The following is an 18,953-nucleotide window of genomic DNA, read 5'->3' on the forward strand; positions in this document are numbered from 1 at the left end:
CTGGAGTTTTGCCTACTGGGAGCTGTTTCTCTCTATACAAGCCTTGTCCCTGCCAGTGCTCCCAGAGCCCAGCCCAGCCCTGGGGCTCAGCTCTGCCCTGCACACCCCTCCCAGCATAGGGCACTGCCCAGGGCCAGCTCCCTGGCAGCAGGGCCTTAAGGGCAGCTCAGACAAACAGAGATGCTGCAAGCCAAGGTGCTGCTGGTGCTGTCTGTAGGCAGAGAAGGGAGAGGAGGCACTTTCTGAGGGAGCTCTGAGGCAGATCTGCTGATCCCCAGGGTGACAATGCAGGAGTCTCAGTGACACACACAAACCTGACAGCCCCTTTCCCTTTCCTTTATGAGAAAGCTGAGAGCAGCCCTGGCCATGCAGCACCATCTCCACAGCAGGAGGAATCTGCCCTGGTGGGGGTCGCTCCTTCCACCTCCAACTTCTCCCCACAGTCCATGGGGAGCTCCCAGGCAGGCTGAGAGCTGCCCCTGGCAGGTGGCAGATCCCCTGGCCTGGCCAAGAGCCCTCAGGGCTGCAGGAGCTGCTCTGCACGACAGCCCTGGGCACCCCTGGCTGCAGCCCCAGCTTCAGCCCCTGCAGCCGTCCCTGGCAGCAGGAGCCATCCTGCCCTGTCCCTCTGACGGTGCCCAGGGCAGCCCCGCTCTGGAGCACATCCTCCCCCAAAGCAGAAAGGGCAGCAGAGCCATCCTTACAGTCATGTCAGTCCTGTCCTGGGTCAGCTTGAGGAGATCCCTGCAGCCAGAGACTTACTGTGTCAGAAGTGGTGAAGATTTTTCTATGAATACACTCAGAATTTTCAAAAGTTGTGAACATTTCTCCTTGAATAATCTCAGAAATATCCTTCCAGTTGATTTAAGCCTCTGTCTGCTTCACTACTCTCATGTATCTGCAGGCAGTGCCCTCAGCCCGGCTGGGCTGGGAGAGGAGCTGCTCCTCAGGAGAAATGTCTTTTTGAAGCTCTTCTTGCTTGCCAGGAGCTACCTCTGTGCCAGGAGCTCAGCCCAGCTCAGCAGCACAGACACAGCACAAGGACTTTAATGACCCTCTCAGGGCTTTGGTGCTGTTTACATCAGACTCAGTCCCCAAGAGTGTCTTCAAAAAACTTTTTAAGAACTCAAAGTGAATTTGAAACTCCAAAGTTTCTTGAAGGTTTAATGGGTCCCATTGAGGGACACGACTCTGAAGTGTCCCCAGGTTCCAGTTAGAGCAGAACACTGCAGGCATTGATGACAGGTGGGGACAAACCTGGCAAAGGCGTCTCTGATGCTCAGCAAACCTGGATGTGTTTCAGGAATGCAAAGGGCCAAGGCCTGAGCCCCAGCCCCTGCCAAGGCAGATCCTGTCCCTCCCTCAGTGCTCAGGGCTCTTCCCGGGACACTGGGATGTGGGGATGTGCAATGCCAAGGGCAGCACCATGGGGCGGCCCCTGCCAGGCTGCTGAGCAGGGACAAGGAGGCAATGAGGCCCCAGGCCTGCCAGGGTCACTTGTCTCCTGCTCATGGCTCAGGCCCAGGGCCAGCAGCCATGGCCCAAGTGCTGCAGGAGTTGGCTGTGTCAGGGCCTTTCAGCTGCTGCCCATCCCTGTGCCCTCTCCAGCCCAGGCTGTCCTACGGTGTCCATGCCCTGCACCTCTGTCCCTGCAGGCTGTCGTCATCCCCTGGCTGCCCCACCTCGCTGGCCCCTTCCTTTGCTGACAGCTCTGCGTCCTGCCTGCCTCTGCCTGGGCACACAAAGCCTTGGGCTTGATACCAGGAGGATTAATTCAACTTTTACCATGCTTGTGAAGTTTTAACATGGGAACAAGGCAGGCAGGGCCTGCTTTCCCAGCATGGACAGTGGGAAGACAAGTAGAAGACATCTGGCTCGAGAGTGTAGTGATAGAAAAAACAAGGAGTCAGTCTGGGAACTTGGGGTGGGTTTTATGGTAATGGCTAAATTGTAATACACATGTAGCAAGTCTATATGAGTAACACTCTTTTAGAATCATATGTCCATGGAAGGTGATGAGTTACCACACCTCAGACCTCAAGCCTGAATAAGTGATACCCTCTTAATTGCAAATTAGTGTTAAAGGACCCTTTTTCTGATATTTGGTAAATTTGGTTACAGCAGGGCCTCACAGAATCGAGGAGTCTACTGGGACACCTTGGAAACTCATGGAACCAAAATCCTTTTTGACACAGCAGGGCCACATGGAACCAGTGGTCCATTGTGATACTGCAGATCCAAGGAGACCATGGTGACACTCTGGAAACTCATGTAATCAAAAGTATAGTGTGAAAGATAAAGATGTCATGGAACCAAGAGTCCATTGTTACACTGTGGGGCCCTGTGGAACCAAGGGGACCACAGTGACATTGCAGGGCCTCATGGAACAATGGAGACGCTTCTGACAGTTTGGGAACCACTGGAACTAAGGGAACATTATAGCATGGCAGGGACTCATGGAATCAAGGGGGCTGCAGTGAACACTGTGGGTGTCCATGGGATGAAGGGTCCATTCTGACACTGTGGAAGCAAGGATACCATTGTGACACCATGGGGCATCATGGAACCCAAGCTCCATTGTGACACAGCAGGGCCTCATGAAACCCTGGAGGCCATTTGTACACCTTGAGGCCCTGTGAAACCAAAGGGCCATTGTGGCACTTCAGAGCCTTGTGGAGCCATAGTGACACTGTGGGGCTTAATAGAACCATGGGGCAATTGTGGCACTGTGTTGCACCATTGAACCGAGGAGATCATTGTGACTCTGCAGTGCTCCATGGAGCTAAGGATTCATGGAACAGTGCGGGACCCCAAGGAACAAAAGGTCCATTGTTTCTTTGCAGGGCCTCATTGAATCCTGGAGACTATTATGAAACTTTGAGGCCTCGTTGAACCAAGAGGCTCTGCAGAACCTTGTGGAAACAAGGAGCCTCTTCTGATATTGTGAGTCCCTGTGGAAGCAAGAGTCCTTTGTGATACTGTGGTACCAAGGAGACCCCTGTGACACTGCAATGGCTCATGGAAGCAAAGGGAACAATTGTGTTGCAACGGGGCCCAATGGAAGCACACAGCTTGTGTGTGACCCAGCTGGGCCTCATGCAGCCAAGGGGCCATTGTGATCCTGAGGAGCCCAAAAGAACAAAGGGACCACTGTGACACTGTGGGGCCCCATGGAAACACAGGGCCAGTGTCACACAGTGGGTCCTGATGGAACCAAGGATCCAATATAACACCACCATTGTGACACTGTGGGGCCCTGTGGATCCAAGGGAACAGGGAACACGTCTGGATAACTTGGCCTGACTGACTCAGCTGACCCTAGCATGTTGGGGGCCCCTTCTCCTGCACCCCTGAAACACTGGGCCTCTAGGTTTTCTTTTCTGTGGAAAAGAACCATCCCTCCTGCCCAGGCACCCATGGCCAAAATTGGTACTTCTCCAAAATTCACTGTAAGCAAGGGTTTCTCCCAGACAAAAGCTGCCACGACCCATCGGCCTGGCTTGCCTTGGCCTCTGGTGGTCACCTCTAATCTGCCCTTGAAATACTGGGGATCAGTGTTTTCCTTCCTATGGGAAAGAACTGGCCTGCTCATGCAGGTGTTCATGGCTGAAATTGGGATTCTGCCCTCAAAATTCCATATATATGAGATATAGAATCCAAGGTATTTATTCCATTGCTCCCAGATGAAAGCTGCTGGGACACAGAGCTCTGGTTTGCCTTGGCCTCTCCTGGCTGCCATTTATCAGCCCCTGAAACACTGGGGCTCTGTGCTTTCTATCCTGTGGAGACTGTGGTGACACTTCAGGCCCTCCTGGATCTGAGGGACCATTGTTATACTGTGGGAATTCATGGAAGCAAGGGGAAAATTGTGGCATTGTTGGGCCACATGGTCCCAAGGGGCCAGTGTGAAGCAGCAGGGCTTTGTGGAACCAAGAGGCCATTGTTGCATTACAGGGCCTGGTGGACCCAAAGGGCCACTGTGATCCTGCAGGGCACCATGGATCCATGAAGACCCCATTATGGCATTTCAAGGCCCCATGGAATCATGGAGACGATGGTGACACTGCAGGGCCCCACAGAACCAAAGGGCCACTGTGACCCTGCTGGGCCTCATGGGAGCAAGGGGGGATGGAACTGATCTTGCTGCTTTGGGCTCCCAGGGGCCACCTGACAGGTCCAGCTGATCTTGGAATGCTGAGAGCTGCCTCTCATCATGGTGGGCATAGTGCTTTCCTTCCTATGGAAAGCAATAATCTGTCTTCCCTGGTGCCTGTAGCAAAACTTGACACTCCCACTGAAAAATTCTCTGTATGCAAGGGTTGTCCCAGAAAAAAAAGCTGCCAGGACAGAGAGCTCTGGCTGGCCATGGCCTCTGGTGGTCACCTGTCATCTCAAGAAAGACCTGAGGAAAGGATTTGAACAGGTTTGACTACTGGAATATCAATGAGTCTCTCATCCTCTGAAAAACTCAGATGCTCTTCTGATCATACGTGTCTTTTTCTTCCCATTTTGTATGGGCATGAAATGCTATTTCAGCCAAAAAACTATTATTCTTATCACTCTGCCAGTGTTATCTGAAACACAAAACACCTCTTCTACATATGGATCCAGGTCACCTGTATAAGCAAGCACAATAAAGAATCCAGCAGGAATGATTTGTCTCTGCTCCCATCTGTCCCATCTCCTCTGGAGCTGGAGGTACAGCCCCAGCACTTGGACGGCTCCAGGGGTCACAAGCTCAGCTCCCACACAGAGAACCTGTGGACCCTGGGGTGCTTTTCTTGGCCCCTGCACGCTCACACAGGCTGAGATGGACACTGATGGTTTCTGTGCCAGGCTCTCTCAGCCCAGCCCAGCTCCCTCCAAGCTCTGCCAGCTGCCCTGAGCTCTCTGCAGCACCAAGGGCCTCTCCCCAGCACAGCCCAGCCGGCTCTGGCCCCACAGCTCTGCTCAGGGCAGGCTGCTCTGGGCAGGGGCCCCATGGCCTCAGCCCCTCGGAAGGGCACAGCAGCAGCTGCAGCTCAGAGAGGGCTCAGCCCCAGCCATGGGGGAAGGTGCCTGGCCAAGGGAAAAGGAGGCTCCCTGGGTGCCCTGCTCTCCTCTCCAGGACATCCTGAGAGCTCTGCAGCCCCTGCTGCCATCCCATCTGCCCAGGCCAGCACAACAGCCCCGGCCTTGTGGCCCTCAGGAGCTGTTCCTGCTCCAGGCTCAGGGCCCATCCCAAAGCTGGGGCAGCCAGAAAGCTGTGCCCATTTCTGTTCATTCCTCACAGGATGAGGATAGGTCATCAGCAACCTGTGGTTGTAATGAATTTTACTTTTCCAAAGGCTTCTTCTTGATCTCTTCATTTGAGAAGTTTGTTGACAAAGGCTCATTAACATTTGTTCAAAACACGCAAACAAGACAAGCCCATGGGAACCATTCAAGTCTTCAATTCTTCTGTGGTTAATTAGAAGTTTCTGCAATTTTCAGAAGTGTATTCAAAGTGAATATACTATATTAAAAACCATGAAGAAACAATTTTTTTGTTCTGTTTAGTTCTCTTTTCCTGTTTATAGATTGATATCAGCGATCCCCAGTTGATATTGATCCCCAGCACCTCCTAGTGCAGTCTGAATAGATCTGAAAATCAAGACCCTTCACAGCTGACAATCAATCACACTTTGTCCCTACCCCCACCCCACCATTTCCCTCGTCCAATCCCTGGGACTCAGAGCAGCTGAGCAATGGAGTCACATCCAGGGGTGTCCCCAGGACTCAGGATTGGGGCCAGGACAGTTAAATCTCTTGATGGATGATCTGGACGAGGGCATTGAGGGCACCCTCAGTCAGTTCCCAGTGAGCCCAGGCTGGGTGGGAGTGTGGCTGTGCTGGAGGGCAGGAAGCTCTGCAGAGGGATCTGGACAGGCTGGAGCCATGGGCCCAGGACAATTGGATGAGGTTCACCAAGGCCAAGGGCCGGCTCCTGCCTTGGGCTCAAAACCACCCCAAATCCCTGGCCATGCCCTGCCCCTGATCCCCACAGCCCGTGCTGTTCCCTTCATCCCTGCATTGCCAGGGACTTTCTGGGATAAGGGAGCTTTGCTCTGGGTATGGAGGGTAGTGCAAGTGGGAACCAAAACTCATCAGGTTTGTGGCCTTTGGGAGTCAGGAACTGGTGGGACTCAGAGGCACAGAAAATGTCTCTTCATTGCCAACATAGAAAATGTAAACACAATACCAATTAAGGAACCTTGAAACTCTTCCCTCCGCTATGTGAGACCTCCCAGCAACATATCTGACATGTCCACCATTCACAACAGATTTCTGTAGAAAACCAATTTTAGATAAAGATGATTCAGTGATAAACACAGTTAAATTATTGTATCAAGATGCTCTGCCTGGACTGGGGATAAAACAGCCTGAACAATTCCTGATTTGCAAAGCCATCAGTGGTGGATGTAGAAGGGGTCAGGATGCTTTTGATGTGGAAGGAATGCTGAAACCAGCCTGATTCATTTTATCTCCTCCTGTCCTGGCTGAACCTCCTCTCATTCCTCTTCCACCCATTGTCTTTTGTCTCCCATCAGGCCCCTGGTGAAGAGCCTGGCTCTGTGCTCTCCATCACCTCCTCGGTGGCACTGCCAGGCTGGCATGAGGAGCCCCTCAGCCTTCCCTGCTCTGGGCTGGACAAGCCCAGCTCCCTCAGCCTCTGCTCACAGCCAAAGGGCTCCAGCCCCACCTTGGGGCCCTTCCCTAACCCTGCTGCAGCTGCCAGACATCTTTCCTGCCCTGGGGAACCCAAGCCAGGCCACAGTGACTTGGATCATGCACATCCTTGATGTCCTGGTCACACAGCCCAGTCCCTTGTCCCCATGTCAGGCTCTGGGGTTGATTTGTGGAACATCCTTGGGGGAGGCTGCAGTGCTGGGGGCAGGGGGGACCCAGGGGGACAGAGGACCCTGCTGGGCACGAGCAGCAGGGGAGACTTCTCTGGGAGGGAAATGTGAGTGGGGACCAGGGCAGAGTGACCAACACAGTGATCTCACCCAGCCCTGCTGTATAATGTCGCAGCCCCTGTGCTGTCACAGCCCACCCCACTGTGTCACACAGCTGCCCTGTGCTGTCAAAGCCTGCTCTCTGATGTCACACAGCCACTCTGTGACATCACAGAGCCTCCTCTATTATGCCATAGCTGATCAATGATCTCACATAACCCACTCTGTGATGTCATAGCCCCATCTGTGTGCAGTTACTGATTTGGGCCTCTAAAAGCTGGACCCACTTTAACAGTGTAATTGGAGATCTCACCTATGGATGGACACTCATCACAGGATTTTGCCAATTACTGGAAAGGGTTCTCCAGATCCTCGCTGTGAAACAAGGCTCTCCAGTGACTGCAGACTCTGGATGATTTGTAAAGTATTTAGGCAACTGGTGATGTATCTTTCTCAATTCCAGTCTTTCTCTCATCTACTAATGGTTAGGTTCATTACTTTGCTCACTTTTTCTTGTTGCTAAAGCCAAGTCTGTAGTTTCATGGATTATATAATTTTACTTATGTGTTGCCTTTATGCTCATAGTAAAATAAGATCATTCTCTCCATTGGTGTCTGTGTTCTTTAAATCACCCCTCTCAATTGGCAGAACACTTTCTAATAGTCAAACTGTGTGAGAAACTTTCTACGCGGAGCAGGGCTGTCTGTGCAGCCCCACAGGTGCCACGGGCTGTGCAGGAGCTGGCAGAGGCTGCCCAGCAGGGAGGCCATGGGGCACAGAGCCCCAAGGCTGCTGTGGGCACCACGGCACAGGGGCCGTTCCCACCCGCAATGCTCCTGTCCTGCCCTGGGCCTGCACAGGGGCTGTGGCACCATGGCTGGGCCAGCGCGGCACAAAGGGGCCACGCAGCCGCTGCCGGGGCTGACAGCAAGGCCAGGCACAGACAAGGAATTGCTGGGCATTGCCTGGGCTGGGCAGGGCTGACTGTGGGAGGGGCAGAGCTCAGCTGCCCTTGGTGGCTGCAGGAAAAGTCCAAAGCCCAAAGAGCCTCCATGGCTGTGCTGGAGACCAAGGCTGGAGGAGGGAAAGGCAGGGCTGCTGCAGGATGGGGAGGGAGATTGAATTCCAGCAGACACTGATGTGAGGCTTAGGAAGGCTTGGAAGAATAGAAGTTTCACATGCCTCAAAGTGGAGGATGTTACCAGATGTAAAACCATCTCCACCTGCTGAGCACACACAATGCTTGTTCTTCAAAACCCTCTGGCCCATGGAACTGCACAATGACCACTGTGTAAGAAGGAGAATTGGAAAGTGACCAGCTCCAGTTGTGCCAACTTCTAACAGTCCAGCAGGCACTCAGGTGTGACTCTAGCATCACCAACCACCAGGGACCACCAAAGAGAACCCCAGGAAAGAGATTATATCTGTGAAGGGGAGGGAATATATGTTACTGATCTGAGGAAAATGGTTATCATATATATGTTTATTCTGTGACAAGCACGGAATATGTATATAAAATACAGGCTGTAAGCAGGAACTTTCCTGAATTCAGAATGCACACCTTTGGGGGTTGCAATTCCCCCTTGTGCATCTGGCTGAATAAAGAATTCTCCTTCTTTCAGCTCCTTTGGTGTTAAGCAGTGTGTGACACAATGGCCCCTTTATTCCATGAGACCCTGTAGTGTCATAATGATCTCCTTGGCTCTGCAGTGTCACAGTTGGACTCCTGGTTACATGAGACCCCAAAGTGTCACAAAGGATCCTTGTTTCCATAAGGTCTCACTGTGTCACCATATTCTCATCAGTTCAATCACAGGCCCCACAGTGTCCCAATGCCCTACTTGGCTCTGCAGTTTTAAAATGGCCCTTGGTTCCATGAGGCCCTGCAGTGCCACACTGGCCCTTGGTTATACAAGACCTCACAGTGCCACAAGGATCCCCCTGCTTTCATGAGCCCCTGAATTGTCATAATGACCCCTTGGTTCCTTGAGGACCCTAAATGTCACCATGGACCACTTGGTTCCATTGGACTCCCCTGTGTCACAATGGTTCCCTGATTCCACGAGCCCTTGCAGTGCCACAGTGCTCTCCTTGGCTCGATAAGGGCCTGAAGTGTCACAATGGCCCCTTGGTTTGGAGTATGCCAAAGGACACTTGGTTCCATGAGGCCCCTTAGTGGTACAATGGATTCCATGATTCCACGAGGCCCCACAGTGTTACAATGGTCTCCTTGGTTCTGCAGTGTTCAAACGGTTGCTTGGTTCCTTGAGGCCCCAAAGTGTCACAAGAGTCTCCTTGGTTCCACAGTGTGACAATGCACCCTTGGTTACAGGAAGCCCTGCAGTGTCACAATGGACACTTGCACAGCTGGAACACCTCTGCTCTGGAGCCAGGCTGAGAGAGCTGCAGCTGTTCAGCCTGGGCACAAGAAGGCTCCAGGGAGACATCAGAGCCCATTCCAGCACCTAAAGGGGCTTTGAGAGAGCTGTGGAGGGACTTGGACAAGGGCCTGTAGTGAAAGGACAAGGGGGAATGGCCATGAGGGGAAGAAGGGCAGGTTTAGATGGGATATTGAGAAGAAATTCTTCCCAGTGAGGGTGATGAGTCCTTGGCACAGGTTACCCAGAGAGGCTGCAGACTCCCCACCTCTGGAGGTGTTCAAGGCCAGGTTGCATGGAGCAATCTGGTCCAGTGGAAGGTGTCCCTGCCCATGGCAGGAGACTGGAACTGGATGATCTTTAGGATTCCAACCCAGGCCATTCTGTTCTGGAAAAAAAGAGAGAGAGAGAGAGAGACTTGCTCTTTTTGTATGTTGCTTTATTATCAAGCTTGGCCTTGGGGGAGAGCTTGCTTGCTCTCTTGGCAACGCAGAGGAGGAGGTACACACAGCTTCGCTTCACAGCAAAGCTGGGGACTCCCACCCCCCCTCACGAGCTTTTTCCCCTTGCCGGGGAGTCCGTTTCGCTTCGCTGATCAGGGGTCATCCAGCGATGGGGGACTCCTTCTCAGGTCACGGCGACTAAATAAAACTGCTTCGGCGGACCCCCGTACCTTTTGCACTAGTCTAAAGTGTGACTCCAGTCCTGGATTTTACTTTAGTTTTCTGCTTTTTAGAGTCTCTTGTTCTTGAGTTGTTCCCAGAATTCCAGTGTTCTTTTTATTTGCATATTCAGACACTATCCGGCGAATGGGAGCAGAGATACAGGTAATAAGGTGAATTCTTAATTAACAAACAAGTAAATAAGGTGATAAATCAATATTAAAGCAGGAATAAGGCAAATTCTTTATACAGAACTAGCATTAACAATCTTAATGAAATTACTTAACAATTAAGTAACTAAAACATAGATTATTCAAATAGAACTTATTTATAACAATTCCATGATCCTAGATTTGCCCCTCCTGCCCTCATTTAGCAGCAGGTTGACATGTTCCTTTTGCAGCCATTTACTGCAAACACAGTGACTGAATTAACTTTGTTCTGGAAGTCGCCTTTAGCCTCCATCAGCTCCAGCTCAGTTTTGGCTTTCCTAAACACATGAACACGCCCTCAGGTTACATTTCTGAATTCCTTCTCCATAGCTTGTCCTCACTTGCACCTCCTGGTTGTTGTGTTGTGGCTCATCCATGTCATTTATCCCTGAGGCAGCACAGCCCCCCCTGCCCAGCACAGGCCCCACATTCCCCTCATCAGACACAGCACAGCACAGGGTGTGTTTTGGGTGGGCAAATGTTCCCCACCAGAGTGTCCACACCAGACCTCAGTGTCAAGTTCCAACACCCACATCCCATGGCAGGGTTCACAGAGAGCCCTGCCCTGGAGTCTGCCAAGGGCTGGGTGAGGAGGGAGCCTGGGACAGGGTTGCTGAAATCATCAAGAGGAAGAAGATAACCACAGAAAAAATAGACCAATAAACTGGGGTGAGTTCCCAGGTCTGCAAGAGGCTGCTGGAAGAGGCTGGAGGGATGGTCAAAGCCTTGGGGCACCTTCTCAGACTGGCCATGCCACCAAGGCCACAGACCAACCTCCTCAGCGCTGCACCTGCCTGTGTGAGATCCCTGCCAGGGGACTGGCACAGCCCCACAAACCTGCTGGAATGTGTCCTGGCCCTGCAGAGTCACACAGCTCAGCTGACATGGGTGGGTTTTATCTCCTGGGAATTTCCCAGTCTAGCCCAGCTTCTGTCCAGCTCTGCCCACCTCCCCTGCCCTCACCCCAGTCCAGCTCAGCCCAGCCCAGCAGCACATTCAGGGTGAGCCCCATGGTAGTGCCCTCTCTGGGGTGCTCCAGCATTGTGTGCACTTGATATGGGGGACGTTAATGGATATGAAAATGCAAGATTTTAGCAGCAGGTTTTGGTGATTTTGTACAAGTAAAAAACCAGGTTGTACTGAGAACTCATAGAAGATTAGCTAATAAACTTGATTGCTAGGTAGTTGTTAGGTCAAAGTCTTATAGGTAAGATATAAAATGTTGAAACTTAGCAAAGCAGGATTTTGGTTATTTGTCAAAAATCAATAAAGCAGAACTTTGTGGCTTGGGAGCCAGCAAGAACCAGGCTGATGGTTTGGCCAGAACCAACTGACATGGGAACTAGCCAAATCCTTCCTGTGCCTGCCCAGAAGGAGGGGTCAAGAAGAATATATTCGGACGAAGACTAGTTACTTCATCAGAAGATGCCAACCCATGACCACCAGAGGGGACTCTGCAGCTGCAGAAAGATCTTCTAGCTAATTTTAATATGAAGCAAGGCTAGGCGGAGCTAGGTAATGAATATGTATAGGTGTATTATGAAATTTAATGCATATACTTCAAATGCATAATACCTCAAAAGATAAATAAGTGAGAGAAAGTCACCAGAGCAAGCATGGTTTGGAGGAAATATCTCCCTGTGTGTCCCAGCTGGAAATAAAACATACCTCCTTCAGAATTTTCTAATTGTAAAGTTCCTATTCTACCCTTCACTTGGTGGCCACAAAGGGACTTCTTTGTCTGGCTGCAGAAGTACCTGTCTGGGTGGACACTCCAAAGCGCACCCCATATATTTTCCAGAGGGAACTCTGCTCCCTGGCTGCTCCTGCAGGGGCAAACAAAGCCCTTCCACATGGCAGAGAAGGTATATTTAATTGACTTTTAAGGGAGGGCACCCAAGGTAAACCAATAAGCTGGAGATGTCTGCACAAGGTTAAGTATCTGTCAGAGACAGCTGGTATAGTAATTTTGGAAATATGGAAAAAGGGGATTCCTGTTGACCACACTGTGTGGCCACTGGCAGATGCAGGTGTAATCTGAGCAGAAACCAAGGTATTATCAGTATTATTTATTACTTGGTTGCTATACCATAAATATCCTGTATAAATTGTGTTTGTTGTAAGATTCTATTAATTAGTGATTGGAAAAAGGCTTTCTGTAAGATGATTTATGTAAGGTGATTTACGTGGGATTAAAAGCCAGTGATATATGCTGTGTAGGATATGTGGTTTTGAGGTAGTGCCTTTTGAAAGGATTTTTGGAATATCTGTATTCATTTGTGTGGAAACACTCCCCTCTTGTGACAGCAACTATAACTGCAATTGAGTTACTGTTCTGTATTTGTGTGACTGTGATTGCTAAGTTTGAACATTTGATTGTGTGAGTGAGATGTGCCAGCAGACACAGAGTGAGTGCAGAGCCCCGATCTGCGTTTCCTTCCCTGGGTGACCGGAACGGCCAGAGACAGGCAAAGCGTGGGAATACAGAGTGGGAGCACAGGAGAGTGTGCAGTGTCTGAGCGTGCTGTGCCTGAGTGTGTGGTGATTACTGTGGTGCTTCATTGTGTGTTTTAACCATGGCTAGATGAGTGGAGGGAACTCTTCTCCCTCAGTGGTTTGGACTTGACTTGTGGGAATATGTGAATCGAGCACGTTGCTGGGTAAAAACCAAAATAAACGAACAGGTTTTATTAGAAGGGGTGTATAAAACCTCTGCAGGAAGGCTGGTAGCCTTGGATTGGGAGCAACCTGCAGTAGAGGATCTGGATCTTCCAAGAGAGTGGAACTGGATAATTTGTTTTTGTGGAAATTTCAGGACAATTAGCTCGTTGAGAGAGTGGCATCCTGTGTGGGTGTTAATATAGTGTAAGATTTGTACAAGGCATTGGTATTATTTTTTTGCAAGGCAACAGAGTGTATGTACTTGGGTGTGAGCAAGAACAACACCTTAGGCAAGTGGATATGGAACATGAGATCTTAAAGTTTGTGTGTGGAAAGTCACATTTAGTACCTGAAACAGGGGGATTCCACCCCTGCAGATCCACTGGTTATAAAAATGAAGCTGGGAAGAGGCGGAGAAGGTGAAACTCATGGTGGATACAGGACCAACATATTCAGTTTTAAATAAAGCTTTGCTGCCAGTGGGGAATGACTATGTTATAGTGAAGGGGTGTCCTGGTTTAGGGCAAATTTGGGAGGAGACCTCCAAAAAGGGTCCCTCAGGGAAGCAAACCCAAATGGTCCCAGCCCCAGTTGGTCAGGGAAAAAATCTCCTTAGAGAAAAGAGGAAAAATCTATTAAGTTAACAAAGTGCCCACAAGCATAAAAAATGAATAATATGAAACAATAAAACCTCTCACCACTCTGAAGAGAGAGGCAAAACTGAGGAAAGTCCTTGCTGTAGGTTGTAGCTCAGCTCATGACATCTCTTATCAGTCCCTCCAACACTGGAAAATGCTGTCCTGGGCCCCGGAGGGGCGAAGGTGCTGAGCTCCTGGTGCTCTTCTGGGGTTTTCAGTCCAGAGCAGGTTTAAACAGTCCCAAGAAAAAGGAAAAAACATCCAGGGAACTTCTCTGCCTCTAAAGGTAGCTAAAACTAACTAAAAGCATGGGAGATCTCTGTCCCACTGTCTGTCCGTGCCTCAGATGAACACAGTCCAGGAGCCGGAATGCAGAGGAGTGAGTGCAGTTTCTGAAAACAAACTCGGCCCTTCTCTGTCTCCCTGCCTCGCTCTCGGAACCAGGCTTAAAGGCACAGAACACAATATCCAACACAAACAGAACAGACAACTGGAGATACAAGCACCATAAAGTCACCCTAGGACAAGGGGGCAACTGGCCAATCTAAAATAGCACATTTTTGAAAGCCTTTAAAATATAAATATGGAAAACAATGGGGCATCCACAAGTTTTTATACATGCCTAACTCCCCAGAGTCACTCCTAAGGAGAGATTTATAAGAAAAAATATAAGCAACCATTTATTTAAAATTTGGGAAATTACTTTGGATGTAAATGATCAAAAATATGTGGCCCAGAGTATGGGCTTCCAATACACCAGGGAGAGCAAAAAATGAACCCCCAATACAATTCAAACCTAAGGATGGGAAACAACTAGTTAGAATCAAAGAGTATCCCCTGGGAAAAGAGAATAGGGAAAGAATTAACCTGATAATTGAAAACTCCTTACAGCTGGGGTTGCCAAAGGAGTGTCAGTCCAATTTCAAAACTCCTACTTCTCCAAAACTTGATGGGTCATATCGAGTCGTGCAGGATTTATGAGCTGTCAACAAGATAACTGAGGATCTTTACCCTGTAGTGGCAAACCCATACACCTTGTTAACGTGTTTAACACCAGAGTTAACTTGGTTTACCATTCTAGATTTAAAGGATACCTTCTTTTGCTTCCCTCTCCATGAAGCCAGACAGAAAATTTTTGCATTTGAATGGGAAAACTCAGCTCACATGAACAGTGCTTCTGCAGAGGTTCAAAAATTCACCCACCTTGTTCGGAGAACAACTTGTAAAAGACTTAGAATCCTCGGAAGCACCACCAGGAGAAGGGAAATTGTTGCAGTATGTAGATGACATCCTAATAGCTACTCCAACAGAAGAGGGGTGTGTGGCCTGGACAGTAAGCCTTTTAAATTTCCTGGGGCTTCAGGGGTACAGAGTATCAAAGAAAAAGGCTCAAGTGGTAAAGCAGAAGAAGGTGATTTACCTGGGTTATGAGGTCAGTGCTGGACAACAGACTTTGGAAAAAGAGTGCACAGAGGTAATATGCCAAACCCTGAAACCCCAGATGATAAAGGAACGGAGAACCTTTTTGGGAATGATGGGGTGATGCAGATTATGGATCTACAATTACAGACTATTTGTGAAACCTCTGTATGTGCTCACTGCAAACTGAAACAAAGACCTCCAGTGGACAAAGGAAGCCACACGGGCCTTTGAACAACTAAAGGAAGCTCTCATGTCAGCTCCAGCTCTGGAACCTCCAGACGTGAGTAAACCATTCTTTCTCTTTTCCCATGAGAAACAGGGGATTGCCCTGGGAATACTGGCACAGGACCTGGGCCCATATCGAAGGGCAGTTGCTTACTTTTCTAAGCAGCTGGGTGCAGCAGCCAAAGGACAGCCAGGTTGCCTTAGAGCTGTCGCAGCTGTGGTGCTGAACATCCAAGAAGCACGCAAGTTCACCTTGGGCCAGAAAATGACTGTGCTAGTGTCTCACACAGTGTCTGCAGTGTTGGAAGTAAAGGGTGGCCACTGGCTTTCCCTGTGGGATTGCCTGGCTCTTTCCTGCTCCAAGGTCAGGGCGAATAAAACTCAGGAGATGTTTTTGCAGTCTCATGCTGAAATTTATTATCCTTATCTATTACAAACACACGAGATGTGAGCTCTCTCTAACAAGTAGAGAAAGTGAGCTGAAATGGTGTCTATTCAAGGCTATTTAAGTCCCAGTTATCCAATAAACAGTTGACGTCTATATTATTTATGCTTCTAATCCAGTTATGATCACCCAAAACACGCAATGCGGATTTCTTTCACCTGATTACAGAAAACCACCCAGATTCATGAAGAAGAAGGTGAAGAAGAAGGACAAAGACAACACCCCAAATCCTCCATCTTGACTCACATGCATTACTATACACTAAAACCTCAAACTCTAAGCTTCTAGGACTCCCACATTTCCCCTCAGCAGTTCCTGAAATACCAAGCTATCATGATAGAGCAAGATAATGTAGAGATAGTCGTAACTAACATTGTCAACCTGGCCTCTTTTATCAGAGGAAATCAAGGGGAGCCGGTACATCATGACTGCCTGCTGACTATCAAAGCCACTTACTCTAGCTGCCCAGATTTGAAGGGCACCCACCCTTGGATGATGCAGAAACCTGGGTCACTGATGGGAGCAGTTATTTACATTGTCAGTGGAAAGCGACATGCTGGGTGTGCTGTTACCACCTGCAGAAAGGCTTTTGAATTTGGACCCTTAGCAGCAGGTACCTCTGCACAAAAGGCCAAGATAATTGTTTTAACCCGTGCCTTGGAATTAGCAAAGAAAAAGAGAATCAACCTCCATATGGACTCAAGATATCCATTTGGGCTTGTACATGCCCATGGAGCCAAGTAAAAGGAAAAGGAACTGTTGAATTTGCAGGGGAAGAACATCACACATGCACAAGAGATAATGTGACTATTGGAAGCAGTCCAGATGCCTGAGAAGGTGGCAATCATGCACATTAAGGCACACCAGAAGGTGAGCTCAGAACTGGAGAAAGGAAATGAGCTGGCAGACAGAGAGGCAAAAGAAGCAGCAAGATGTGAGATAACAGTAGAAGGAGCCTTGATTCCAGATGGTTGGATTTCCCCCAAAGGTAAGCCAGCATATAATAAAGAAGACAGAAAACTAATTAAGGGCCAAGGGAGAACATATAACCAGGAGGGATGGGCTGTAGCAGCAGAAGGGAAGCTAGCTATCCCCTCCCATTTACTGTGGTCACCAGTAAGGGAGGAACATTAGAAAACACATTGGGGAATTGATGCTCGGCATAACTATTTAACTGAAAAGATTACCTTTGTCCAAGTGACTTGACAATGTGATTTTTGCCTCCAGACTAAACCAAATAATACCCCCAATCCAAAACCTGGGCAAATTGGAAAAGGTCATGGGCCCGGGAAGCAGTGAAAAATTGACTTTTCAGAACTTTCACGTAAAGGGGGGTACCAATATTTTTTGGTACTACCTGATACCATTTCAGGGTGGCCAGAAGCTTTCCCCACAAGGACTGCTAAACCTCGAGAGGTAACAGTATCCTCAGAGAGAGGACCGCGTTTTATTTCAAAAATAGTGTAGCTAGGGATTATTTACCCTGGCCTCAATCATTCCCACTGGCATTGCTGCGAATTCAGACTAAACCCAGAACAAAATAAAAGTTCAGTCCTTTTGAAATCCTTTATGGAAGACCATGTAGGGTACAGAAAGGAATATCCTCCCAGACTGGGGAGGAAACACTGACCACCTTCATGGTGGCCTTGAGTGAGCAACTCAGAAACACTGAAAAACATGAGGGTAGAACTCAAAGCAGAGGGTTGGATGGGCCAGTGCATTGTCGGGGGATTTCCCCGACATTCAGGTGGTTTTAGAGTCTTTCGCCCTCTACACAGCTCTGTGCCAAACGGATGAAAGAGACGTAGTCTTCAGGTTCTGATTTTTCAAGGCTGCATGCTTCGTTTATTTCTCTTATCTTACGATTTTCTCAGTGCCCAACAAAGATCTGTGCAGCTGCTCGGGCATCTGACGACTCCTCCCAAGCTGGGCTGTCGTTATCTTTTATACTAATTGCTACGTGTTCTTTATTTATCATTTCTTGCCAATGCCTATTACTAATACTAAACAGGTCATCTCTACCTTGACCCAATCCCCATTAAACTACTTTGTGCCACCGTCACTGCTGAAATGGAGCGAGGGAAGGAGAAAGAAGAAGCAGGAGACAACGCCCCAAATCCTCCATCTTGCCCCCATTCACTTCAATGCTAGAAACCTAAATCTACTGTTTTTTCACCCTGTGATAAGCTAAACTACAATCTTTCACGCTCTTGTGGCCTGGAATCCATCCCGCAGTGCAGGAAGCCTTTCCCATGGACTGAGATCAACGCCAGTGTCTCTCTGAGCTCTGGGCCGGGGTCCCAGACCCCCCTGCCCAGGTCCCTGACCCTCCAGGGCAGCCAAAGGAATGCCCTGGACTCCAACACCTGCTCTGCTGTAACCATTTAGAGCTGACTGTTCCAAAAGCAGAGGGCACTGGGGCACCTCTCTACAGCTGATGATCAGTGGGAAGTGAGGGCTTCAGTCCTTCAGGAGCTGTTGAGAAGCACTGACGGCCCCTTGGGAAAGAAGAGTTTGGTGCTGGGATTTTGCTCAACTGGTGTTGCAGAGATATTCTTCAGGCTCTCAGCTGTGTGGTTTCTGGAGTGGGATTTGAGCAGTCATGACTTCCTCTGGCCCTGAGCCTTTGTGAGAAGCCAGGAGAGAGAAAGCAGCTTCCTTGGCACACGCTCCAGAGAAAGACTGGAAAGGAACACTCTCTTGAGGATAAGCGTCCCTTGGGTTGGGCAAAACTGGGTTAATTAGGTCTGTTAAAGAAGAGGAGAATACAGGTTGTATAAGCTCTGCTGTTGCCTGATACCGTAGCTTAAATTTAGGGAAATTATGCCTTTCTGATTTTTATGGTTCCCTCTTTAGTCTTCCCTTTTCTTATATCCCACAAGAGACCAGGGTGTATGGTTTCCACCCTAAACGCACACGATGCTTGTCTTACAGGTTTGTAAACCCCACTGTGTTACCCTGTTTTTTCTGAGTTTCTTTATTAGCCTTTTGATTTTCATCAATGGAGTCAGATCTTTTAGTTACTGTAGAATATTAGAGCAGTTTTCTACCTTTCCCACAGATGTAACATAAACAAATCCTTTGTTTTTCATTCTCTGTCCTTTGTTTGCATATTTCTAACCTGAAAACAATTGTAACTGACAATTGGTCTGGCCACTGAGGCTGAGGGGTGGAAACCCCAAAAAGCCAATCTTCTGCTAGACCCACAAATGTATAAAAAGTAAAAGAATAAACAAAGGGGCTCTCTTCTCTCCGCTCTTTCAGCTGGGAGCTGGATCAGAAGAACCTCTGCGAAAATCTCTTGTCTGCGTGTGATTTCTTTGTGTGTCTCGG

The sequence above is a fragment of the Hirundo rustica genome (genome assembly GCF_015227805.2).
Source record: "Hirundo rustica isolate bHirRus1 chromosome 33 unlocalized genomic scaffold, bHirRus1.pri.v3 SUPER_33_unloc_1, whole genome shotgun sequence".
In the NCBI taxonomy this organism is placed as follows: domain Eukaryota; kingdom Metazoa; phylum Chordata; class Aves; order Passeriformes; family Hirundinidae; genus Hirundo; species Hirundo rustica.